The following is a 26,002-nucleotide window of genomic DNA, read 5'->3' as shown; positions in this document are numbered from 1 at the left end:
TTATGAGTCTCGGGCAAGTCCCAGTTTGTGAGGTTGACCTCCAGGCCCCGGCCTGCCACTCTGCTTGTTGAGTAGCAGACTTGATGCTGGGAAGGCCGTGGGGCAAATCCATCTCCAGGGGAGGGAGGCTTTTGGTGGCTGGCTGCGGTCTGAGTGGACAGCAGGCAGTCAGCACTAATCGCTCACCTAGTTTCCCTTTGTTCTAATCTTGCACTTTATATTCTGTCAAGAGGAATGTGTGTGTGTCTGTGTGTGTGTTGTAATTATCCGACCTGTGAGTTTATTCGGTTAAGTTTTATTTGTCATACAAAAACAAAGTTTCAACAAAGTGTGTTGATTTTTGTGCAATTTCCTTCCTTCTGTTTAAGCAAATTCGATTTTTTTTAAAGCAAAACCATGAAAAGCCCAGTGCTTAATCACCTTCCTCAAAAATCTATATATGCTAAGTGCAGTGTGGCATCATGGATTGGATCCCAGAAAAAGAAAAAAGAAAAAAGAAAAAAAAAAAACCTAAATGGAAAACTAATCAAATTCATATAAAGTCTAGAGTTTAATTAGTTCCAAAAAAAAAGCAAAGCAAGGAAAAACAATTAATGTATAGCCAGATATATGGGCACCCTATGTGTCAGACAAGTTGGCACATAAAATTATCACCGGGCCTCTAAAATTTTTCAAGAATAGTTGAAAGACCATGAGCATAGGAGTCAGACAGATCTGACTTTGAGTACCAAGTATCGGCTCTGCTGCTGGCCAGCAATTCTCTTCAGCCTGTCCACCTGGAAAAGGAGGTGGTGAAATTATCTCCTTTTCAGAGATGCTGGTCCTTGTTCCCAAAGACCCAGCCCATGGGCCATGAGCGATCCCAAAGGTGCACACACATACACACAAAAACAGTCTACTCAATACGATTGTCTCATAGTTCCATCCACCTTCCAGCATATGACCACCCACATCACATGACCGGGTGATATGGTTTGGCTGTGTCCCCACCCAAGTCTTACTTCGAATTGTAATAATTCTCACACATCAAGGGTGGGGCCAGGTGGAGATAATTGAATCATGCAGGCAGTTTCCCCCACACTGTTGTCATGGTAGTGAATACGTATTATGAGAGCTGATGGTTTCATAAACGGGAGTTCCCCTGAACACGCTGTTTCGCCTGCTGCCATGTAAGACGTCCCTTTGCTCTTCCTTCACCTTTTGCCATCATTTGAGGCTTCTCCAGCCATGTGGAGCTGTAAGTTCATTAAATCTCTTTTCTTCATAAATTTACCTGGGCTTACGCATGTCTTTATTAGCAGCATGACAACAGACTGATACACTGGGTGTGGAGGAAGAGTATTGAGAACACCAGGATACATTTATTTTCCTAATCAAAATTTGCCTTTTTCCCTCAGAGTTCTCTGCCACCTTCAGCTTGTAAGGTCTGTCATCTCATCGGGGTTAACACCTGCCCACAGGTGTTGATAAAACTGTGACTACAGACCTTGGTGCTTGAGCCCCACCCATGGTCAGCACTGATAAGTCATCAGGCTCAGCGTAGCGTAGCTGTTACCAAGCAAGTAGAGGAAAGGTGAAGAGCATTCTAGAATAGGGGACAGAGGAGTATCCCTTAGGTAATATCATGGGTAGTCTCACTGTACAGGAAATAGAAGCATTGCCTTATCCTAGAGCAGGGCACACCCCCAATTGGGACGCTCCTCAAGTTCTACAATTTCATCTGTGCCTCCAAAGTGGTAAGATTTTAACGAAATGGTGACATGCTGGAACTACTCAATGGTGCGGTGGTTTTGTGACAGCAATAAGTCACGAATATTTATTTAGACTTTTTTGAGATCATTTGGACATAGGCTGGACATAAGGCTCAAAACCTTAAATCTTAAGGTTTTCACTTTTTGTTTTGTGTTCTAGTTTTTATTGTCACCAAAGTTATGTATGCACATAGTTTAAACATTCAAAAAGCTCTGCAAAGATTGTTACAAAAAAACCCAGTGGCTCCCAGCCCTCCTGTCCCTCATTTCCCCCGCAAGGAAGTAGCCACTTCACTGGGAGCTGAGATTTGAGTATTTACCTCTGTCTTTAAAACCCATGCTCAATTGCCACTGCCACCCTTCACCTTGCAACATCAGGCATTCTTTACTCACTTGTGATGAAGACAAGGGTTTGCTGAACTCTCCTCCTGCCCCTCCTCCACTTCCATCCCCACCGCCTTCACACACCTCCCCAATGTTGTTCCACCATCAGTTTGCTTATGTCAGTGTTCAAAGTTTATATCATTATGACTAAAGATTATTCACAGCTGAGCCATGCATTTGCTCTGCAAAATTTTGTTTTCCCTGCACTTCCTAAGTGTCTTTTTTGTTTGCTTGGTTTTCATGTTTTTGTTATGAATTCAACCTCAAACTACTTTCCATTTGTCTGAATCTCCTGTCAAGACATTCAGCCACCAGACCTGCTATCCTGAAGATGTCTCTCAGGTCCTCCTACCCTGCTCCATCTGGGGGTCACCCTCTAGGCCAAGTGAGCAGCTAGATTCCGAGATGGCCCTTCACTACTGTGACACACATTCTCCTCCTCTCACTTCCTTTCTGTATTCCATAGCTTCACCTTCTTGGTTTGGTGGAGCACAATTCAGTGGCTGTCTGAGAAAGGGAGCCTAGGGGTTCATTTATTTTAGACCTTGACTCTCTGAAATGCCTTGAATCTGCTTTAATGCAATCTATTTGGCTGGACATAGATGTCTAAGCTGAAAATTTATTTTTCCTTTAGAATAATGAAGAAATTAGGCATCATTGCCTCTGAGTTCCTGCTATCGCCTAGTGAAGCCTAGATTTTGATTTCTGCTTGTTAGATGTTACTTACGCTTTTCTTTCTGGACATTTGTAGTATTTTTTGGGGTACAATGTTCTGAACCTTCACCATGCTATAAAATTCCATTCATTATATTGGGTCCTTAGTGGGTCTTTCTATCAGCAAACTCATGCCTTTTACTTCTTGAGAAGTTTTCTTGAATTACTTTTTTGATTATTTCTTCTGTTTTAGATATTATTTTTATGTTTTTTAAAACGGATATTAGGCTTTCTGGAAATATCTACTTCTGTCTTATCTTTTCTCTCCTCTTTTCTGTTCTCTTTTTGCTCTATGTTCTGGAGATTTCCAAATCTTTATCTTCTAATTTTTCTATTGAGTTTTCCATTTTGCCATTATCTTTTCATAGCCAGGAGCCCTTTTACTGTTATTCCCTGAGTGTTCCTGGATTTCCTTCTTCTTCATAGTTGGTAACTGGGACAAAGAAGCTGATTAAAGATATGAGGATTTATATGGGTTTGGTGGGTGTAGGGTTCTCATGGGGTGATCTGCTGAGCTGTGTAATGGGGGAACCACTAGCACCACTACCTGTATTTAGGAAATTTCCTCTTGAGTTGGTCAGGTTCCCCAGAAAAGCATTTTTCAGTCTGTTGCCTGGAGGACTTGGGCTCGGTGCTAGAGTTCCAGGAGCAACTTGGAGGAAAGCTGAGGCCCTCTCAATGAGCCAGGGTTCTCCAGAGGAGCAGAGCCAGCAGGAGATTGGCTCAGACCACCACAGGAGCTGTCAGATATAAATTCAGCAGGGCAGGCCAGCACCTGGAGACTCAGGCCGGAGGGAATGTTGTAGTCTTGAAGCAGAATTCCCTCTTTTCTGGGAAATTTCCGTTTTTACTATTAAGACTTTCAACTGATTCAACTCATATTATCAAGGGTAATCTGTCTTATTGGTGGTAGGTGTTCACCACATCTAAAAAAGACCCCATGGCAACACTTAGGTCAGCATTTAATTCAGTAACTGTGTACCATGGCCTGGCCAAGTAGGCAAAGAGGCAAACTATCACAGCCTCCCTATCCAATTAAATACTTACTAATTCATCAATAATTAATTCAATACATGTTTATGGAGCACCTGCTCTGTGCTGGGCACTGCTGTCGGCCTTTCTCCCCTCTCCTCCGAGCGTGCTGCAGCTCTCAGCCGTGCAGTTCTCCCAGCCCAAGAGCCTGGATCACGTCTGTGGAGAAGAAACCCCAGCCTGTCTGTGGCAAGCAAGTCACCTACATAGCAGAAGCAGGAAAATATGAGCTTGCTCCTTAGACAAACCTCTGGCAATGCCTGGCTTCGTCCCACTTCTTCCTAGCCATGCAAAGTCACCTGTCAACGGGCCAAGATGTTGTCCAGATTTTAAAACCACCTTGCACTGGATTATATTAACTATGTTGTAAGTACATTATCAGTGCCCATTGTGGTCAACTTACCATTGTCAGTGTTTCTCACAAATTAAATAGTATTTGCAAATCTTGAAGGAGTTTCACTTGGAAAAACTAAAAAACAAACTTGCAATTCTGTGTAATTAGAAGTAATACAATAACATTTCCTTAATTAGATCCACTAACTGAGCCTTACCTTTCCCTGATTAATCTGATTTAATGAAGTTTTGCTATAATATAGGATTAAACACATGAAGGCTTTTATTGGATTGACTATCATTTGAAATGTCTTTTTCTCTCCTCAGTGCTAAGCCTAAGTGCTTAGTATCATGAAGATAAGAATCATGAAACTCAGATTTTCTTTAGCTGCATCAAATTGTTAATATTATTAACCAAGCTATATGGAGTAAGATGTTCATCACAGCATTATGTAAAAATGGCAAAAATTATAAGCAACATAAATACCCAATGCTGAGGAAATATAAGTTCAGGATGAAACATTTTCACCATGAAATCTGAAACATTCAATCATTAACACAATAATTATGTGGATTATATGGGCAACATGGGAAGCTGGTCATGGTGTAAATTTAAGTTGAAGAAAATCAAACTGCAAGATCACCAGAACACAATGAGGATAACTATTTATTTTGTATGTAAAAAGTAAAAGAGAAACCATAAAACCATAACAGTTGGGTCATAATGGTGAGGTTATGAGTAGTTTTCTCCCTTTATTTTCTAAGCTTTCTATAGTATGTTATATATAATGTGTTATATGATTTATTTAGTATTTTATCCAAAACATATTCATTCAACCAATATTTATGAGAGCTGTGCTGGATGCTTCACTTGTTCTAAAGCAGGTATTTTTTCTGTAGATAATTCTCTGGTGGTTTTATTTAGCAAATCAGAATACTCCATTAGCCCAAAGGCTAATGTAATTATGTAATCACATTATGTAATTTCTGCATTATGTAATTTTTATGCCTAATTAAAATAAGAGTTGTGACATACAGGGGTTGAGAAGGACATGGAGTACTTTAGGGGAGGCCTGTCGGGGGACTGTCTGCCCAGCATGAATGAGGCAGTCCCATGGAACCTGGGTTTTGGCTGCAGCTCTCTGCTCTCTGTTGTGCTCTTGAGGTAGGAGTTGGGACTCAACATGTAGGGCAGGGCTTAGACACTGGACCAAGTTGAGGACTAGCTAAAACAGGGATGGGGTTGAAACAGCTTTCCATAAGACATACTCACCAGTGTGCCATGCCAGTTTAACATTGCCATGGCAATACCCGGGAGTTACTGCCTTTTACCATGGCAATGACCTGACAACCCCGAAGTTACTGCCTTTTACCTAGAAATGTCTGCATAAACCGCCTCTTAGTCCACATGTAATTAAAAGTAGGTGTAAATATGACTGCAGAACTGCCTTGAACTGCTACTCTCTGCCTCTGCAGGAACAGTCACAAAGCTGTCACACTGCTGCTTCAGTTAAGCTATTTCCTCTGGCTTGTCCTTGAATTCTTTCCTGGGCAAAGCCAAGAACCCTCACAGGCTAAGCCCCACTTTGGGGCTCACCTACTCTGCATCCCCCTCACCCCAGGCTGGCTGGAAGTTCATGGCCTGGGTTTGGAATCCAGGTGATTCTAGGCAGCAGGTCCCAGCGCCTGACCCCCAGTGCTCCTCCCCTGGTCTCGTGGCCATGTTATCTCTGACTTTCTCAGAATGCAGGCAGGCCACACTAGGATCCATTCCATCTCCCACTGTCTAGGAAAACATTTGAAAGACAAAGATTAATGACCAGGGTTAGGGATCCAGGAAGGAAGGCAAAAAACAAGAGCAAAGAATTTGTTTGTGGTTGTCAGACGATACACGGAGCCTGCAGGAACTGTGTCCTCTACAAGGAGCTGAGCAAACACTTCCTGAAGAGCCAATTTCACCATGAGGCAGGCTTTGATCTGATTAATCTGGAGAAGTTGTGAAGATCACAGGTTCATCATTTCCTCCCCAGGTTCAGACTCTGTCACAATGAAGAGAAGTAATGGAATGGTGAGTGTCATCTCTCTGGACAGTCACGGAATGCCCCAAGACCAGGGTTCGAGAGCCTGGGCCCTGCTGGCAGGGAGACGAAGGTAGCTCTCTCTTTGTGATTGGAATAAAACCAAGGCTCTCCTCACCGGGCCTAGCTGTGTCACTTCCACTGCTTTCCTGGCAGAGAAATGGGCTGTGTTCCCCACACTCCATGCAGAGAGCTCCAACCCCAACCTTGGCTTCCTCAAACTGAAACCAGATTCAGGAACTATATTCTGCTGGGGTGCCCAAACTAAATCTGACAAAGGAAGGGCCAAGACTCCATGGATTTAGGAACCACTGTCATTGAAGATGCACTGTAGTTTGGGGACCATCATCCGGGCTGGCACCATCTACCAGGAGCACCTCAAAGGCATTTTCAGGCCTATTCTGCTTGTGGACCCCCAGTAGGTCCTGCATAGATTGACTTTGGGGACCCATTGCAGGTGCTACTCAGCCCTCTCTGCCCTCAGGGAGTCAACACATGAGATGGAGTTGTGCAGTGTCAGGCACCTTCATGCCATAGACATGTCTCTGGGAAGTTACAGGTACATCCAACCATTTGCCTGCCTGCTGTTGAATTTTCCAGTTTCTGAATCTGCTGTTGCATCCACATTTCCAGGTTCCAAAACCCTACCCATTCTCTGAGGCACAACTGCAGCCTCACCCGTTGCTAACACTTTCCTGGCAGCCTCAGGCAGCACATCCCATCAGCTTTGTACTGGTCCCAGCAGGCCCAAGGGGCCGATGAAATTTCATTGCACTCCAAGCCAGGAATTTTAAAGCCTTCCCCAACCTCTTTGTATCTGGCCATTGACTAATATTTTACTGCCAATGCCTTGTGTGTGCCTACATATTTATTTCTAACATCTTATTTATAATCTCAATTAATAAGAAAGATACTAATACAGGACCCAGACAATACAGTGAGGTATGTGTAGGAAACAGGTGACTTTGGACCTACAGATCCTTTTCATATTTGTTCCTTCTGTAAACAACTATTGTTCTGGCCACAAAACTAACAAAAGAAAAGTATCTAGTTAATTTCATGTAAGAAGCAACACTGCACTTCTTTTGGCTGAACTAGCACAAAAATAAATAACATATAAAAACATTTCAGGATCTCAGAAGCTCTTCTAATATTTTCTCAGGTGCTGGGGCTGAAAAAAAAAAAAAATGAAATAAGACCAGAATGGCCCTGAAAGAGTTGATGGTCTGGGAGGGAGGTGGTACACCCAAGTAAATGTGAGATGACAGCTGCGTGTAAGCTCCATGGACATGAGGAAAGGGGGAGCAGTGGAGGTGGGCTTTAGAGCTATGCCACCTTGAAACGCATTTCTGGCCAAGAGGAAAGATCACAAACGCCTGGGAGAAGGGTAAGCCATTCGCTGTGGTGGGAACGAAAGGGTCCTGGCAATCGTGAAGTTAGAGAGGAGTGAGCTTGCAGGTTGAGCCAAAACAAGTGAATCATCCTCTGAAAGTTTTGGAGGAGTCGTCGTGGTTATAAATCTGGGAGATGGAAATATTACATCTTGAAAGAGCACTCAGGCTGCATTGTAAGAACGGATCAGGTTTGCGGGAGCCTGTCCAGAGATGTGTAAACTAGCTAGGAAGTTTATTGTAGTAATCGAGGGAGAATATGGCAAGAGTCAGAGCTCAGGCATTTGCTGATGAATGTTGGTGCTAACTAGGCACTGATGTAGAGATGACCCGCTTGAGCGAGCTCAGGCAAAGAGGTTTGCATTGGAAACATAGACGTTGAAATTGTTTGCATATAAGTGAGAACCAGGTCCCTGGAGGGTGTAGGAGCGAGGACAGAATCCTGGGAACACAAGATGTAAGGAGAGGGGGATGAATGGGAATATGTGGAGGAACAACTAAAGACAGAAGAAAGCCAAGGCAGCTGGTGTCCCATAGGCTGGGGACACACCTCAGGAGGAAGGGTGGGGGCCACCCACTTGATGTCACAGGAGGGTCAGTCCACATGGCTGTGGCTGGGAGGTGGGCATGTGATCTGGCCTTGGTGGCCTGTTTTGGAATATTTTCAGTGGCGAGATGGGGGTGGTGGTGTGGGTAGCAACTATCTGGGGCCAGTGGTGTGGGTGGTAAAAAGAATTTACCAAGACAGTTGTAGGTAAAGAAAGGCAGGCTTATTAGAAAAAGTAGGAAAATATGTTGTAAGAAAGCAACATGAAGAGTAGCAAGAGAGGAGCTGGCTGCTAGGAGATGCAGGCTTGCAGGGCGTTTTATAGGATGGTGCTTGTGCTGGAGAGGGCTACCTAGGTTGCAGTGAGTTAACTTGCATTTTTCTATCAGTCAAGGTGTTTGAGGATAAGCCAGTTGCAGGAAGATTGTGAGTTATTTGTGCATGAGGGCTATGTGTCCTGGACCACAAAGAAAGGCAGACTTAGGGCTTGTCTGCTTTTTCTTTTTGCTTTCCCCTGTTCCTACCAGCCTGATTCCCTTTCCCTTATTAGGATTCCACAGGTGGGAGAGTCAGAATGCCGTAGCTAAGAGGAAAAGGGTGCTGAGAACTTGCAGTGGGTGCAGATACTGAGTCTGTCTTGGTTTCATAAATGGACAGACACTTCCAGGAGTGTCTTACCTTTACTCTCCATATGCACTGAGGTGGAGTCAGACCACCGCCTCCTCTCGGGCCTCTCTGCTCACATTTCCAGAATGGCTCTGAGGTTCTCAACCTTGGCTGCCCTCTGCAATCACCCAGGGTTTTAAAGGCAGCATTAACACCTGGGTCCCATCCTCAGAGCTCTGGTGTAACTGCTGTAGGGTATGGCCTGAATATGGTACAGGTAGTTAGACAGGCATGAGCGGGGCGGAAGAGGGCTCTCCTCCCATCCACTAGGAATCCCAGGTGATGGTTCGACAACTATCACACTGCCTCTCTAAAAACGATAATTTAGCAGCTGGTGCCAGTGCACCAAGGAGTGACAGTCTCCTGATGACCCACAGCTGTTGACATTAAAGTGTTCACTGAATGCAGAGCCAGAGAGAAAAGACTTCCTGGGCGTGCACGTTAAGAGACAAAATGGCGAAGTCTGACCTTCCAGGGGCACTCCACGGGAAAGGGAAGAAAGCCTCAGATAGGCATGCATATGGCTTCGTAAATGCACTGTGCGTGCTCACTTCCTCAGGGTAAATAAAGAGGGCACTGCACATGTGAGAAGCCCACCCTGAGGGGAGAATCATGGGAAAGAGGTGGGCCTATGAAGTCCTAGGATCACAGTTGAACAGGGCACTTGCTCTTTGACCCTCAGGTGCTCACTTGGGTCCCTTCCAAGTGAATCTTATTTCTTTCCTGTTCTGAAGGAGGTTGCAGTGAGCTGAGATCATGCCACTGCACTCCAGCCTGGGCCACAGCAGGAGACTCCATCTCAAAATCATAATAATAACAATAACAATAATAATCTTCCACTCTGGCTCTGAAACTTTTCTCGGTCTCTTTTTCTGTTTTATGCCCCTCAGTCGAATTCTTTCTTCTGAGGCGGCAAGGGCTGAAGTTGCTGCAGACCTGTCCGAATATAACACCAGTAACTCATGGTAACTCAGATACCTGCCACTGGTAACAAATACGGGGATGTTTAAAGTCCCCCACCCATGGGTTCCAATATGTGGCCGGGAGGGAGGGAAATCCTCTGGCTGGCAGGGTGTTGTGAGGTTTGAATAGAAGGTAGGTGTGCGTGTGCTTGGTCTGGTGTAAGATGCCGCACACACCTAAGGGTTACCATTAGCCAGAGTGTTAGTAACAAGGATCTGCCATCAAAGTCAGGGAATTCCTATCGAGCTGATACTCTCCTAGCAGAATCACATGCATTAAAAAGACCAGAAGCAAACTCTGCAGGCAGCATGTGCTGTAGGCGAGGTAAGGGTACTTGCTGCAGCTGTGTCTGGAACAGCACACAAAGTCTGAACCAACCATGTCTTCACTAGTACAGAGCTCGTGGTGGGTGAATGGCGTTTTATGCACCTGAAGGACTAGGATGTAGCTGTTACCTGTAGGCTTATACGACAAGCTCTCCAACATGTAGTTATAGGAAAAGTGAGATGCAGAGCTCTGGGCATGCAGGGTCCCTCTTGGGCCATTAAAAAATAAATGGATAGATGAATGTGTGCTTAGAGGAGCACAGTGTGGAAGGGGTTTAAGGAATCATAAGGAACTTAACACCGGCTGCCTTTAGGGGTAAGATTGGGGGCACCAAGAATTCCCCACTCTGTTTAGAAAACCACAGCCACTGAGATTGTCATCCCGTGGGGCTTGCTGAAAGACACCATTGCAGCAATTGATGGAGCCCCACCTTGTACCAGGGGAGGACTTGTAACCACCCAGTGGGTTCTCCTTGCTTGGTGCCCAGACAGAGCCCATCTAGCAAGGCAGGGGAACTGCAGGAGAGAAAGAGCTTTACACACGTAGAGCCAGTTAAATGGAAGACTAGTTTTATTACTCGAATCAGCCTCTCCAAAAATTTGGAGGCTAGCGTTTTTCCAGGACCGTTTGGGGGAAGAATGGTGGTGGTGGCTAGGCAATGGGTGCTTGCTGCTGACTGGTTGGGGGTGCAGTCACAGGGCTGTGGGAAATGGTCTTCATGCACCATGAGTCACTTCTGGGTGGGGTCACAGGAGCAGTTGGTGGGTCCAGGTGGAGCCTTCAGTCATCAAACATGCAAAAAAAAAAGCCTGAAAAGGTATCTCACAAGGCCGCTGTTGGGTTCTACAATAGTGATATTATCCGCAGGAGTAACTGGGGAAGCTGCATATCCTGTGGCCTCTAGAATAGTGGTTTGTAATGTTTATATCCACACCTTAGTGGAATTCAGGCTCCTGACATCCTCCTAGCCTGGTAGCTTTGCATTAGCTTTACAAAGGTGACTTAGTTTAGGGAAAGGCTATTATCATCTAAACTATAAACTCTGTGTCTCCCAAAGTTAGTGTGACCCAAGTCCAGGAATAATCAAGGGTGATTTGAAGGCCAAAGGCAAGATGGGGTTTGGCTAGATCAGATCTCCCTCACTGCCATATGAGGACTAAACTCTAATTTTTTTATCTTGCCCAAATTCCTGTTTAAGGGGTCTGAGGAGTCATGCTCTATAAATCATAAATTCTCATCAGATGGCTTTTATTTAACCCTATATATTGTGATTTACTTTCCAAAATGACTCTGGTATAACATTATGAGACAAAGAAGAAAATAAAAGTATTTTACCCCAAAACATATTTCTTTGCCATATTTTGAAAAGGTCCTGCAAAGCTGTTCCTTGTGGGGGAAAATTTGCATCTGTAAAGAATCTCTACACAGCTAGATCTTTTTCTTCCAGACCCTCCCAATCCTAAAGAGATTAAGATCTGATCTGAATAGGAAACATTTGTCGCTTATTATTTCTTTTTTTTTTTTTTTTTTTTTTTTGAGACGGAGTCTTGCTCTTTCGCCCGGGCTGGAGTGCAGTGGCCGGATCTCAGCTCACTGCAAGCTCTGCCTCCTGGGTTTACGCCATTCTCCTGCCTCAGCCTCCCGAGTAGCTGGGACTACAGGCACCCGCCACCTCACCCAGCTAGTTTTTTTTTTTTTTTTGTATTTTTAGTAGAGATAGGGTTTCACCGTCTTAGCCAGGATGGTCTCCATCTCCTGACCTCGTGATCCGCCCGCCTCGGCCTCCCAAAGTGCTGGGATTACAGGCTTGAGCCACGGCGCCTGGCCCAGTCGCTTATTATTTCTAAGGGCAGCTACTACAAGACTTCAAAAGAACTTTGGTCTCCACAATCTTTATCTTAACCTGAACATTTCCTTTCTATCTATCCCAGGTCTTTAGACAAAGTCAACCAATCGCCAACCAGAAAATGTTAAAATTCACCTATAGTCTGGAAGTTCCCCAGCCCCACTTTGAGTCTTTGAGTTGTTCCGCCTTTCTGGACCACACCAATGTCTTTCTTTTTTTTTCTTTTTCTTTTTCTCTTCCTTCCTTCCTTCCTTTCTTTCTTTCTTTCTTTTTCTTTCTTTTTCTTTCTTTCTTTCTTTCTTTCTTTCTTTCTTTCTTTCTTTCTTTCTCTCTCTCTCTCTCTCTCTTCTTTCTTCTCTCTTTCTTTCTCCCTTTCTTTCTTCTTTCTCTCTCTCCCCTCCCTCCCTCCCTCCCTCCCTCCCTCCCTTCCTTCCTTCCTCCTTCCTTCCTTCCTTCCTTCCTTCCTTCCTGCCTTCCTTCCTTCCTTCCTTCTTGATGGAGTCTGGCTCTGTCCCCAAGCTGGAGTGCAGTGGCGCAATCTCGGCTCACTGCAACCTCCGTCTGCTGGGTTCGAGTGATTCTCTGCCTCAGCCTCCTGAGTAGCTGGGACTACAGGTGCCCGCCACCACCACGCCCAGCTAATTTTTTGTGTTTTTAGTAGAGATGGGATTTCACCATGTTGGCCAGGATGATCTTGATCTCTTGACCTCGTGATCTGCCCGCCTCGGCCTCCCAAAGTGCTGGGGTTACAGGCGTGAGCCACCGCACCGGACCAAACCAATGTATTTCTTAAATGTATTTAATTGATGGCTCCTGCCTCTCTAAAATGTATAAAATCAAACTGCGCCCCGACTACCTTGGGCACATATTCTCGGGACTTCCTGAGGGCTGTGTTACGGGCCGTGGTCATTCATTTTTGGTTCAGAGGAAATCTCTTCAAATATTTTACAGTGTTCAACTCTTGGTCGACACATAATTTTCTCACTGTTACGATTTTTGCCAAGGCCGTTTCAGGCAACGGGGAGGAGAGCTGCCCTTCTGGAGTAGGTGTGCTCTTGGAGAGGCTGCCCCACCCTGCACCTCCCCCGGGGATGGGAAAAGAGGAGCAGCGAGCCCCAAGGGAACCCCTCATTACGTCCCAGGCGTCTTCCAGGAAAGGGCACCTCATGTCCTTCCCAGCGAGGCATCTGCTCAGCCATGAGGAAGCTGACCGGCCCACAGCTCCTGGAGCAGGCACGGTGTGCTGGGACAGCCAGGAGGAGGGGGCAGGGGCCATCACCCAAGTTTGCAATCCCAAAGGCAGGGCCCGTGGAGCCAGAGAAAGCTCCGAGCCTCCCTGGGACCAGGGCGCAGGGCTCTGCTGGGTGGACGGAGCTGCTGGCCCGTAGCCTGCACAGTAGCCCTCAGATCCACGGCTGAAAGTGAAGCCAGGATCAGCCCAGAGGGAGAGGCTTTGCCAGGGCTGTTGTGTTGGAGATGAGCTGTCTCTGTCTCTCTTGGTCCTCTCTGGCCCCTATTGCAGATCGAGCCAGGAGAGAGAAGGGGAAAGAGTAGCCCCTGCCCCCTACTTTCCTCCCACCCTCCCCATAGCGCACACAATTCACAAATCTCCCAGGGCTAGTCTGGGTCTGCTCTGCGGGGAGAGAAGGGCCATGGGTATGATGTGAGATCTACATCTCAACATGAATATGGCTGAGTCTTACAGAACTCAAATACAGCTTGTTAAAAACTTGAAGTTATGGCGCGAGGCTCAGATGTTCATAAGGAGGACTGCTCACCCGTAGGGAAGAGGGAGTTGGACGGGGCATTGTTCGCAGTTTTGACACAAACTGTTGGCAAGCTGCCTTTCCCCATACCGATGGGGGCCCTGATTCACCAGCCATTAACAGCTTGCACCTCATAAACAACGAGGGTTTAGAAATGGTTTCCTGTTACTTTGTCCCCCAGAGCCAAAGCGATTGGCTGGAAGGACACAGAGGCGCAGCATTTCTCTCTCTTCTTCCCTGGTGCGGCTCCCACAGTAGGAAGAAGGCACCGCTCAGCCAATGTTGAGCCTCTCAGAAGCTTTGTCTGACAAGGACACCTTTGTGACCTCAGGCAAGCAGCGGTCTTTGTCTAAAAGCAGTTTTGAGGGAGAAGAGTCATTCTTGCCATTTACAGCCTGGTGAGCTTGATTCTCCGGCAGAGGTGACCATGGGGAGGTGACCATGGGGTCCGTTTTATTTTTCACGTGTTGATGGGCCTCACAGTCCAACCATGATCCTTACCTAGCAGTAGGGATGCAGGGCCGCTGTGGCTCGGTTAGTTTTTGGAATTCCTGGTGTCCAGGGTCTTAACAAACTCCAACGGTGCCCCACGGTGCTGTTTCTACAGTTTGAAAATGTGCAGCAAGACAATCCCACTCACTGCCGGCCACAGCTTGAAAGCCACACCCCTCCCCGCACTGGCCCAGGGCTTCTGGCTACAGGCCTGCCCGGTACAGGTAGGACACAGACTCTCTTCTCTTCTTGTGGCCTTGGAAGCTCACCCACATCAGGGGTTTATTCGTACTTAAGTTCATTGAAGGCCCTTGTTTAAGGCCCCGGATTACATCTTAGGCTCATTCTTACCTGAGATTTATGATTCCACAATGAATCAATGTTCAAAGCATCTGTACACAGTTGGTAATAAATGTGTGTTGCTTGGATGAAAACAGGATAGTGGGGATATAGGGCTCCCTGCTGTTGGCTCCCATGGTTGAAAAAAATCTACATTCCTTTCTTCCCCCTCTGCTGCCATCTCTTACTGGCAGCATGAGGACCTCTACTTGTCTCAGGTCTAGGGGGAAGGCAGCAGAAGCATGAAATAGAATTGTTAGCTACACAACTGCAGGAGGAGAATTCAAAATGCACATCTCCCTTCTCACCTTTATCATTTATTTTAGAAACTTACTGGATGCTTTCTAGTGATTATAAAATCACTGTGGGCCGGGAGTGGTGGCTTACACCTGTAATTCCAGCACTTTGGGAGACCAAGGTGGGTGGATCACTTGAGGTCAGGAGTTCAAGACCAGCCTGGCCAACATGGTAAAACCCCAGCTCTACTACAAATATACAAATTAGCCAGGCATGGTGGCAGGCACCTGTAATCCCAGCTACTCGGGAGGCTGAGGCAGGAGAATTGCTTGAACCCGGGAGGTGGAGGTTACAGCGAGCCAAGATTGTGCCACGGCACTGCAGTCTGGGTGACAGAGTGAGACTCCGTCTCAAAAAAAATCATTTTGAGTAAAATCCCAAGCCGCCTGAAGGCCCCCAACACACCATTACAACCTAAATTCCTACCACTTCTCTTCACAATCCCCCATTATAGACAAGCTAGTCTACTCCCTGCCTTCCAACACATGTGTAAATTTCCAGCATCAGACATTTGCACATGTCCTTCTTTTGCCTCTCTTATCCATTCTCAGGGTTCTTCTCAAGTCTGCAATTCACAGAGGCATCTTCTCTGTCTGTGCCAGATGGAAGCAGGTCCCAGGAGAACCCTCTTTGTCCACTGAACTCGGGGCACTTATTGTCTGGGCCATTTGTTAGTCTTTATTAGGTATGCTGTGTGTTCAAGTTATTTTTCTCCAACGTAAACATATCCTGTAGATCAGGAGTCCCCAACCCCTTGGCCATGGACCAGTACCTGTCCATGGCCTGTTAGGAACTGGGCCACACAGCAGGAGGTGAAGTGGCAGGCAAGTGAGTGAAGCTTCACCTGTGTTTACAGCCACTGCCCATCGCTCACATCACTGCCTGAGCTCTGCCTCCTGTCAGATCAGTGGCAGCATTAGAATCTCATAGAAGTGCAAACCCTACTGTGAACAGCACATGGGAGGGATCTAGGCTGCAGGCTCCTTATGAGAATCTAATGGCTGATGATCAGTCACTGTCTCCCATCACCCCCAGATGAGACCATCTAGTTGTAGGAATGCAAGCTCAGGGCTCCCGCTAATTCTACAGGATGGTGAGTTATGTAATTATTTCACTATATATTACAGTGCAGTAGTAATAGAAATAAAGTGCACAATAAATGTAATGGGCTTGAAGCATCCTCAAACCATCCCCCAACCTTGGTCTGTGGAAAAATTGTCTTCTGTGAAACCAGTCCCTGGTCCCAAAAAGGTTGGGGACCGCTGGTGTAGATTAGGTCCTATTTTTCTGTAACTTGGGTTACAGAAAATGTAGTTTTTATAGCTCTGTAGTTCTGAGGAGAGGAGGGTCAGCAGGTGTACCTTCATGTTCTCTGGCTCAGGGTCTCTGAAGCTCAGTGCTCTTCCCATTTTGGGTAGAGAAGTCTTTGTTGCTGGGTGGGGGGTTGAGACAACAGATATAATAGTACATCCTGTTGGATCCTAATCTCCTCTCTAATAATTTCCACATATTGTCTTCTGGATTTTCTCCCACAGAATCATCTTAGAAGAAACCCTCCAGCTCCTCCCTCTTACCTTGTGCAGATAGAAAGGTCCTCAGGAGTCCATCGGGGGACAGATGAAGACTGCCTGGCAGGAAGCTGGTGGAAACTTCTAAGGTAGGAATGTTGGTGGAAATTAAGAAGTTGAAACCTTGAACACAGTTGATAGTGGCATTTATAAGCAATCTTATTTTAGAAAACTTGGGTAGAAGTCTTGTGTGATTTTTGGCCGGGCCCTCTGGTAGCTGCTGGGTGACTGCAGGAGCTGGGCCAGCAGTCAGGGAGGACAGGTCTGCATGTGGAGAGAAGCTGGGCTGTGGCTCGGCAGCTGCATGGCGTGTGGAGGTTTCCAGTGGTCATGAGCATGACTAGACAGTGCACAGCATCTCCCGTGAGGCTGTGGTCAAATCAGGACTTGATTCCAAACTGGAGCCTGATGGAGGAATGAACTAAATTGCAAGGGTGGCTGCTGGCACAGAGCTCCTCAAGATGTTGACAGAGGCACAAATGTGGTGTTCTCAGATGAGGGACAGATGTGCCTAAAAATCCCTGGTTAGGGAGTGTGGGTAGAGATCATGGTTTTAAGGACCTGGAGAATAAAACGTGTCCTCAAGCTGTTTTGAGTTGAAGCTGTAGCAGGCTACCACTGGACACCATAGCTCACTTTATAGCCCTTTCTTCATCCCACTTCCTCTTTCAAAGTACACAATTCTGACTGGCAAAAAAAAAAAAAGAAAAAAAAAAAGCTCTGTTTTCTTCTCTAAATACCACCAGGTTCCCTAAAATTTGTGATTTTAAGGACTTATAGGAATTCAAACTACCAGCTCCAGAATTTCTTCACTGTATTTTTGTCAACTACTCCTTTGATTGTTAGCTTACAAGGCAAGAACCTTCCCCGCATTTCCTGAGGACAGCTGTCACCCGATTAAATCGTATTCTAACTCTTCTGCAATAGGAGAAATGACCACAGTGTCTCCAAAGTTACTAGAATTCCAGTGTTGTAATAACGAGGTTGAACAACACTTTCCAGGGACCATTATAATTAGAAAAAGGAGCTGGCATTAGATATCAGTAGATGCCCATTGGGATTCAGAGGTTATTTTTATGCTGTAGCCACTTATAGAAAACAAAGCGAAATCCACATTTTCTAGCCAGTGCACCCAGCCTAATACAGGATTCTCTTCCTTATGAAACAATAGTAATAAAACACAGGTTGAGGCCAGATCCCAAGGTTTTATTTTAGTGATTTATTTTTTTTGAGACAGAACCTCACTCTGTCACCCAGGCTGGAGTGCAGTGGCACAATATCAGCTCACTGCAAGCTCCGCCTCCCAGGTTCAAGCCATTCTTCTGACTCATCCTACCAAGTAGCTGGGACTACAGGCGCACACCACCACACCCAGCTAATTTTTTTTATGTATTTTTATTTATTTTATTTTATTTTTTATTTTTAGTAGAGACAGGGTTTCACCATGGTGGCCAGGATGGTCTCGAACTCCTGACCTCAGGAGATCTGCTCCCCCTCAGCCTCCCAAAGTGCCACCACTCCCAGCCGGTTTTATTTATATATAAATGGTGCACGCACACACACACACACACACACACACACACACACACGTCCTTAATGAAGAGAGAATATTTGAAAGTTGTAAATTTAAGGTTCCTGCGATTTCCTGCCTCCTAAGGGATAGAAACTTGAATTTGTTTTTCAGGCCTTCTTTATTCTTGGAAATCACCCCAGTGGGGCATGAACCTCCTCCAGGAAGAGGCCAGAATGCGGCCCTCCCTCCAAGGAGCTAACCCATTTGGATAATAATGTAAAGGTTGTAATTATTGTGGGCCGAGTTACATTGCTGCAGATTGTGATTCTTTAGAATAATTTTCTTTCCCAAATATGGATATAGACCACAATGTGCAAATATTTTATTGCTTATTTTTGTGGAGTTGGTGCAGGCTGTAGGAAACCCTGACAGCTTGGCCTTCTCTTCACTTCTCTGCACTGGAGGAGAGATCATTGTAAAGGAAAAAGAGACAGAGAAAGAGAGGAGGAAAAGTAAGTTGAGGTCAGGTCAGGGGGGAAACAAAGGGAAAGAATGAACTGGGCTTGGGGCTGTGCAACTTGCAAAAAGGAAGGAGTGAACTGGGCTTGGGGTCTTGCTATGCAAAAAGGAAGGAATGAACTGAGCTTGCGGCTGTGCAACTTGCAAAAGGGAAGAAATGAACCAGGCTTGGGGCCATGCTATGCGAAATGGGAGGGATGAACTGGGCTTGGGGCCGTGCTACTTGCTCTAGGTTACTGGTGTTTCATCTGTTGTGTTGTTTAGAAAGGCCAATCCAGCCTTTGGGAAGTGTACCAATGCTGGGCCATGCACCCTAATATTTTGGAAGACTAGGGGGCAGGGTTATCCCAACTAAATTTCACAAATACACTTTTCTTCTAAAATAAGTGGATATAACCACTGCTGATTACCCCAGGGAAGGGGTCAGTACCCCATGGCAACTGCAGCCCAGAGTGGAATGAAGAGACAGGTGGAAGTGCCTGAGGGATTTGTTCTGTAAGCTCCGCTGCTTTCTCGCTTCTTTAATGACTTGCAATTAACTCAGATCCAACGGGCGCAACAGTAAACCCAAGGAGTTCTTTCATGCCCTCCCTTACCCATGTTTATCACCCTGGATTTTGTCATCTCCATGAATGGGACCATCATTCACCTGCTTGCCCATGGCAGTAGCCTCAAAACTGCCCATGACTCATTGCTTTCTCCATAGTCTCTGGATCTCATTAATGAGGGTACACATGCTTCTGGCCATGAGGGAGGAAGACGGCCTGTGATCTCCCTCCCTCTGTAAGCAACTATAAAAAAAGGATAGAATATAGAAAGCAACTATTTGGATATAGGGCAACACAAGACTGTGATTCCTGAGAAAATGGAAGAAAACAAGGTGAGCCCTACCATCAGCTAGCCTTTCTGCCTAGAGGTAAGTCCTGGGCTACAGTCCGGGGAGGGAGAACTCCAAAACAGTGAGGCAGCTTCACAGAGCTGAAGAGACAGAGGTCAGAGATGGGGAAGGCCAAGCGGCTCCGTGAAGACCCTGTGAGGCAGAGTTCTCAAGGGAAGGGGCCACACAGATAAAAGTACTCCAGAAATCTGCACAGGAGTTCATGGAATCTTTTAAAAACACAAGTCTATAGAAATATAAGGCCAGATAAGAAAAGCTTCTGGTGAAAGATTAATTATGAGGAGTTCTTTTTTTTTTTTTTTTTTTTTGAGATGGAGTCTCACTCACTCTGTCGCCCAGGCTGGGGTGCAGTGGCATGATCTCGGCTCATTGCAACCTCCACCTCCCATGTTCAAGTGATTCTTGTGCGTTATCCTTTTGAGTAGCTGGGATTACAGGCACCCACCACCACACCCCGCTAATTTTTGTATTTTCAGTAGAGATGAAGGTTCACCATGCTGGCCAGGCTGGTCTCAAACTCCTGGCCTCAAGTGATCTGCCAGCCTCAGTCTCTCAAAGCACTGGGATTAACAGGCATGAGCCACTGCACCCAGCAAGGAGTTCTAAAATGAACAATTCCCTAGAACTGCAAAGCCAGAAATCACTCAAGTTCCCTCTAGCCAGAGAGAGACCTCACTGAATATATGGGGCATTTAGAACAAGCCCCAGAAAGACCATGACTTGGAAGACGAGTCAAATCAGTCCTGGAATAAAGGCTACTCTAGGCCCAAAAAAGCTTATAAGTAAACCTCAAGGGAATCAAAGTAATTGCTGAATAATTTATAGAACAAGTAAATAAAAAATCAGTGAGAATATAGAAGACTCAAACACAGTATTAATGAAATTGACCTCACTGACGTTTCTAGATGGCTTTACTCAACAGCAGCAGAATACATATTTTCATAAGTGCTCGTAAAACATTTGCTATACCAGATCATACATTGGGCTATAAAGTAAGCTGACATAAATTTAAAATAGATAACCACAGTGGAATAAAAGTAAACAGCAATAAGAGAAAGATATAATATAGGGAAAAGCCACGAATATTTGGAAATTAATAAGCTTCTAAACGGAAATTGGAAAGTATTTTAAACTGAATGAAAATGAAAATATAATGTATCAAAACCATGAGATATAGCTAAAGCAGTGATTTGAGAAATATTTATAGCTTTTCATGCTTTTATTGGCAAAGAAAAGTCTAATGTCAGTCATCTAAGCTTTTACCATATTCAGTTAATTGTAAGTCCTGTCAACTGTACTTCCTAAACAACTCTTAATCAGTTTCCTTCCCTCTGTCCTCCTGTCACAGCCTCCTGATCCTCCTATCTTAAGTCATCTCCAATCCCAGATCCCCAGTTCTTTCTGGTCAGCTGCACCTCTCACCACTACTTTCTCCTTGCACTTCAGCCTTACTGATGTCTCTAGTTCCTTAAAGCTCTCATGGTCTTCTCTGGGCCATCTCACATTTGCCTTGCCTGACCACCCTTATTTCCAAGTCACCCTGCTAATTCCCACCCATGGAATTTCTCTTCTTTCTGGAAGCCTGGGTCCTGCTATATGCTTCCATTCTAGCTCATTGTACTTCCTTTGTGGTGGCATTTAACCTATGCTGGTGATTTCTTTAATTGTCTGTCTTCCCCAGCAGCTGGGTCTCGTCTTGTATATCAGATTGTTTGTCTGTCCCCTTGCACAGTTTCTGGCACTTACTGAGTGCTTAATATCTATTTGACAAATGGATGAAAGCCCATTTTAGTGGAAATATGACCACTGAGTTTGTGGTTACAGGTTGAGAAGATCAGCATTCCTGGATCACAGTTCACAGTCAACACTGGGCATCTCCCAGCATCCATTTGTCTTTCTTTTTTAATAGCAGCCCTGAATTCTGTTGGGGGCTCATGAGGTTCCTGAGAAGCCACTTGTCCTGGCTCCAGTAGCTACTGAAGTATTCATCACTGAGAAAATGGATCTGCTTTGGGGGCTTCAGTTCCTTAAAACTGTCATTTCTCACTTAAACATGTTACTGGGATTCCCTGGAAGTGTACAGGGTCCTCCAATTTAGTCACTCCCTTTAATGAGCGGCACTGGGGTAAAGTTATCTGGCAGGTTCCTGTTAGGCTTTTCTGGCTGGACTATTTACTTTTTAGCTTCGCATGTTCAAAAGGATCTGGGAGGTTTCCTAGTGCCCTAGAAACAGCACAAACCATAATGTGACATCTCTGAGTGAAACAGGCCTAAAGCCACAAAGGAGATAAAACAGATAAGGTAAGAATAAGACAAGAAAATCAAAGTGGAATTAACCTAAATTTAACACTATCACTCCTGTGGTATTTTTGCATATATCAGACAAAAGGAAATAGCTATCTGGCCTGAAGATAAAATGCCGTGCCTCGTATCACCTTTTTTAAAAAAACAATAACATGAATGATGTTTTCCTTGATAATACAAATAATTCACATTTATTATGGACAGTTTGGACACTTTTTAAATGTATTTAAAAATGGGTCACCCAAAATAATATACAAAATAACCACTGGTACGGCCTTTTTTTTTTTTTTTTTTGGGACAGAGTCTTGCTCTGTTGCCCAGACTTCAGTGGAATGACATGATCTCGACTCACTGCAACTTCCGCCTTCCAGGTTCAAGCAATTCTCCTGCCTCAGGCTCCCAAGTAGCTGGGATTATAGGTGCTCGCTACCATGCCTGACTAATTTTTGTACTTTTAGGAGAGGTGGGGTTTCACCATGTTGGTCAAGCTGGCCTCAACTCCTGACCGCAAATGATCTACCTGCCTCAGCCTCCCAAAGTGCTGGGATTACAGGCATGAGCCACCGCTCCCAGCCCATTGGTAATGTCTTGATGCATTTATTTTCATACTTTTTGTACATGTACAGACAGATGTGTATTTTTCTTTTCAAAATTAGAATTTTTTTGTAGATTACTTTTTTCACATACATCATAACCCAAAAAAGTGATTTTTGGTCAGGTGTAGTGGCTCATGGAGGCCAAGACAGGCAGATCATGAGGTCAGGAGTTCGAGACCAGCCTGGCCACCATGGCGAAACCCTGTCTCTACTAAAAATACAAAAATTATCTGGGTGTGGTGGCGGGCGCCTGTAATCCCAGCTACTTGGGAGGCTGAGGTCAGAGAATGGTTTGAATCCTGGAGGCAGAGGTTGCAGTGAGCCAAGATCGTGCCATTGCAATCCGGCCTGGGTGACAGAGCAAGACTCTGTCTCAAAAAAAAAGTAATTTTTATAACTTTCTATTTTGTGGATATGCTATAACTTTTTAAACAACTATTTTTCTATTGTTGCACATTTAGGTTGCTCCTACTTTTTTTACTAATATAAATTACTCTGTGTGAGCATCACGGCTTGAATCACAGGTCCCCTTCTCCTCTTGTGTTCTGGGCCATCTTTTGCTTTCTCAGGACCTCATCCCTGCAGTTAGCCACGTTCTCTCCTGCTCCAGCAATGTCTCCCTCTCCCATGAATTCTTCCCATCTGCACACACATTCTCTAATAGTCTCCATCACAAACCAATAAAAGCCCTCCTCTCACCCTGCATTCCCCTCCAGCTTTACCCTGATATCTCTGGCTCCCTTGAAAGCTACACTTATTATGGGAAGATCTGATCTTGGTTACAGTCCCCATTTCCTTTCCCAGTATTCACTCCCATGCATGCTGACCAGGTACGTCCCCTACCCCTGAATTAAAACTGCTTTCTCCAAAGTGACCACCCACTGCTGATCAGATCCACGTTTCTGTCCTCATCTTCTCTAGCCCGTTGGCAGCGTTCCGTAGCGCAAACCCTCCTTCCAGACACTCTCAGCTCCTGACTTCCCAGACACACTCTCAGCTCCTGGCTTCTGCCACCCCAACCCTTTTGCCTCTCCTTTCACCCCTGCATCCTCTGCTGGCTTTTCTCCCTCATCTGGTCTAAAAACTGTTGAGAGTACTTAAGGGTTTCCTTTTGGACCTCTTCTTTTCTTTTTTTTTCTTTTTTTCTTTTTTTGAGACGGAGTCTCGCTCTGTCGCGCAGGCTGGAGTGCAGTGGCGGGATCTCAGCTCACTGCAAGCTCCGCCTCCCGGGTTCACGCCATTCTCCTGCCTCAGCCTCCCTAGTAGCTGGGACTACAGGCGCCCACCACCGCGCCCGGCTAGTTTTTTGTAGTTTTTAGTAGAGACGGGGTTTCACCGTGTTGGCCAGGATGGTCTCGATCTCCTGACCTCGTGATCCGCCCGTCTCGGCCTCCCAAAGTGCTGGGATTACAGGCTTGAGCCACCGCGCCCGGCCAGACCTCTTCTTTTCTAGACATTCCCGGGGTGATCTTATTTTCTCCCATGGCTTTGACTACCAGTGATCTGCTGATGATACCACGCTGACTTCTCCAACCCAGACCTTTCTCGGGGCGGCGCCCTAACTGCCGCCAGCTACTCTCTGGGTGTCTATTACGCATCTTAAACCTAACATCGCTAACACAAAAGTTTTATTTTCCTCGTATCTCTAAAACACCTCTGCCTTTCCCCTAGCCTTCTGCATCTCCAGTACCCACCATTACAGTCACCTGGTTTCTCAACGCAGGAATGCAGGACTCAAGCTCAATTGCTCTGTTTTTTTTTCACCCTTCATGTCCAACCCAGCAACAAAGGCATCTCTCTCTTTCCAAAAGTTTTCAGTTCGTTCTCATCTCTCCACCTCCAGCTCCTCTTATCTAAGCCACCATTGCATGTTGCCTGGATTATTTCAACAGTCTCCTAATGGCCCTCCTGCCTTCTGTTTTGTACAAGTATAATCCGTTCCCTACATGTTACCCAGAATAGCCCCTGTACTCCACTCACTGCATCCAGCCTTGACTGGTCTGTGTGATCTTGCGTCTGTCTGCCTTTTAGATCTCATCTCTACGGCTTTCCCATAGGCTCCCAATGCACTGGCCGCCAGGGCCTTCTTGTTCTTCCTCTAGCACCCCAAGCTTCTCACCGCAGCCTTGGCACGCTTCGCTCCTGTTTGGAGCACTCTGCTCTGTTCATGTGGCTGCCTCTTTCTTACCGCTGGGGACTCAGCTCAAATGCCACTTCAATTTAAAGGTGGCCCTCCCTTCACTTTCACCTCTAGTGTCCAGAGAAACTTACGCATATGCAAATCACACACAAACAAATACAAACAAATGACAATGACAACTGGGGATGATCCAAATTGCTTCAACAGTGGAGTAGATAAATTATGGTAGATTCATATGATGAGATTGTATATCTAAAGGAAAATGGATAAACTACAACTAAGGCATTGTCATGGTTGAACCTCAAAACATAATGTTGAAAAAAAGAAAAAAGTCACAGAAAAACACATACAGTGCTGAGTCCATTTAGATGACATTCAGATGTGCTGTATAGAGATGGATACATCAGTGGTGAAACTCTAAAGAAAAGCAAGGGCGACCCCTGGAAGAGCCGTTAGGAAGCTTCCGCGGTCCCCGTGGGGGTCTGTCTCAGCCTGGGAGAGAGTGCGAGGTCTCTGTTTCCTTATTATTCACTATTGTTCTTTCAGTTGTACATATGACTGCATGAACTCTCTTGAATCCATGATATTCTTCACAATAAAAACTTTTTAAAAGAAACAAGAGGAAGATGGAAATACACAAAGTGACATGGTGGTATTTGCTCATACTCATCGTGTGAGTGGCAACTGCATGGCGCCATCATATTTCAGCTCCCTCCCTGCCAGTGAAGGCTCTGGGCTCACAAGCAGGAAGATCCCTTTCTGTTCTGTGTCCTGTGACTCAGTCAACCGCAGGCAGGCTTGAGGAATCTTGAGGGGACACCTGGGGCATCTCCATACTTTCCTTGCAGAATTACTAGTTAAAGCCAGTTCAGGCAAGAGAGCACCAATCTGATTTGGAAACCCCAGTCCTCCCTTTCCCCAGGAAGAAATTCCACAGCTTGGTTATATCATCAGCTTTAAGTGTCTGAAAATTCTTTCTCTTGACCTACACAGATTTTCCACAATTTGGAGGCTCTCTCCAAACAACGTGACAACACATTCAAGGTTCGCAAAATTTTGGAGGACTAAATCTAAATGAAGCTGCCTGTCAAAACGTCACAGTTCCCTTCAGACGATGGAAATCTATATTCTTTCCTAGACACGACAGGGCCGAGAGGTTGCAGATGGGGGGGGTGTGTGTGTACACACGTGTGTGAAGTGATCAGTGAGGAGTGCAGGTTAATGTTCTCCTTGGCCAAATGAAGTTGTGAAGTTGATGGCAAATGCCATGTTCAGTGATCTCTGAAAGTAGAACCTGCCTTCTGTGTGTTAGTATTCCTATACAGCAGGGAAACTCAAAACTACGTGTTTCAATATAAATATTTGCTGATAATTTAGAGCAAGTATTCTGTTTTTCATAGCCCCAGAATTGAACCGCACTTGAAATCAGGTTAACTAGAGCTGAATTTAATCATTGTGTGACCCAACTGAGAATATGCAACCTGGGGTATTGAATATCCTCCTTTATGTTGTTTTTATTCTCAATTTCATCTACTTAT

At 45.4% G+C, this 26,002-nt stretch overlaps 2 long non-coding RNA genes across 2 annotated transcripts in view; one reads left to right on the top strand and one right to left on the bottom strand.

Annotated features, from left to right (window-relative positions):
* Positions 1 to 15,209, bottom strand: part of LOC117062354 — a 33,450-nt gene extending 18,241 nt beyond the window's left edge. Inside the window, exon 1 of the long non-coding RNA XR_004428318.1 lies at positions 15,127 to 15,209. This is a non-coding gene — a long non-coding RNA (uncharacterized LOC117062354). The remainder of the gene's footprint in view (positions 1 to 15,126) is intronic.
* LOC117062349 lies at positions 1,198 to 25,675 on the top strand. Its single transcript, XR_004428315.1, has 3 exons — positions 1,198 to 1,237; positions 16,462 to 16,583; positions 25,458 to 25,675. It is a non-coding gene; the product is annotated as an uncharacterized LOC117062349 (long non-coding RNA).
* Positions 25,676 to 26,002: the final 327 nt, after the last annotated feature.

This window comes from Trachypithecus francoisi, unplaced genomic scaffold (genome assembly GCF_009764315.1).
Source record: "Trachypithecus francoisi isolate TF-2019V2 unplaced genomic scaffold, Tfra_2.0 Contig01474, whole genome shotgun sequence".
NCBI lineage: Eukaryota > Metazoa > Chordata > Mammalia > Primates > Cercopithecidae > Trachypithecus > Trachypithecus francoisi.
This window is presented reverse-complemented; position numbering and strand designations above follow the sequence as displayed.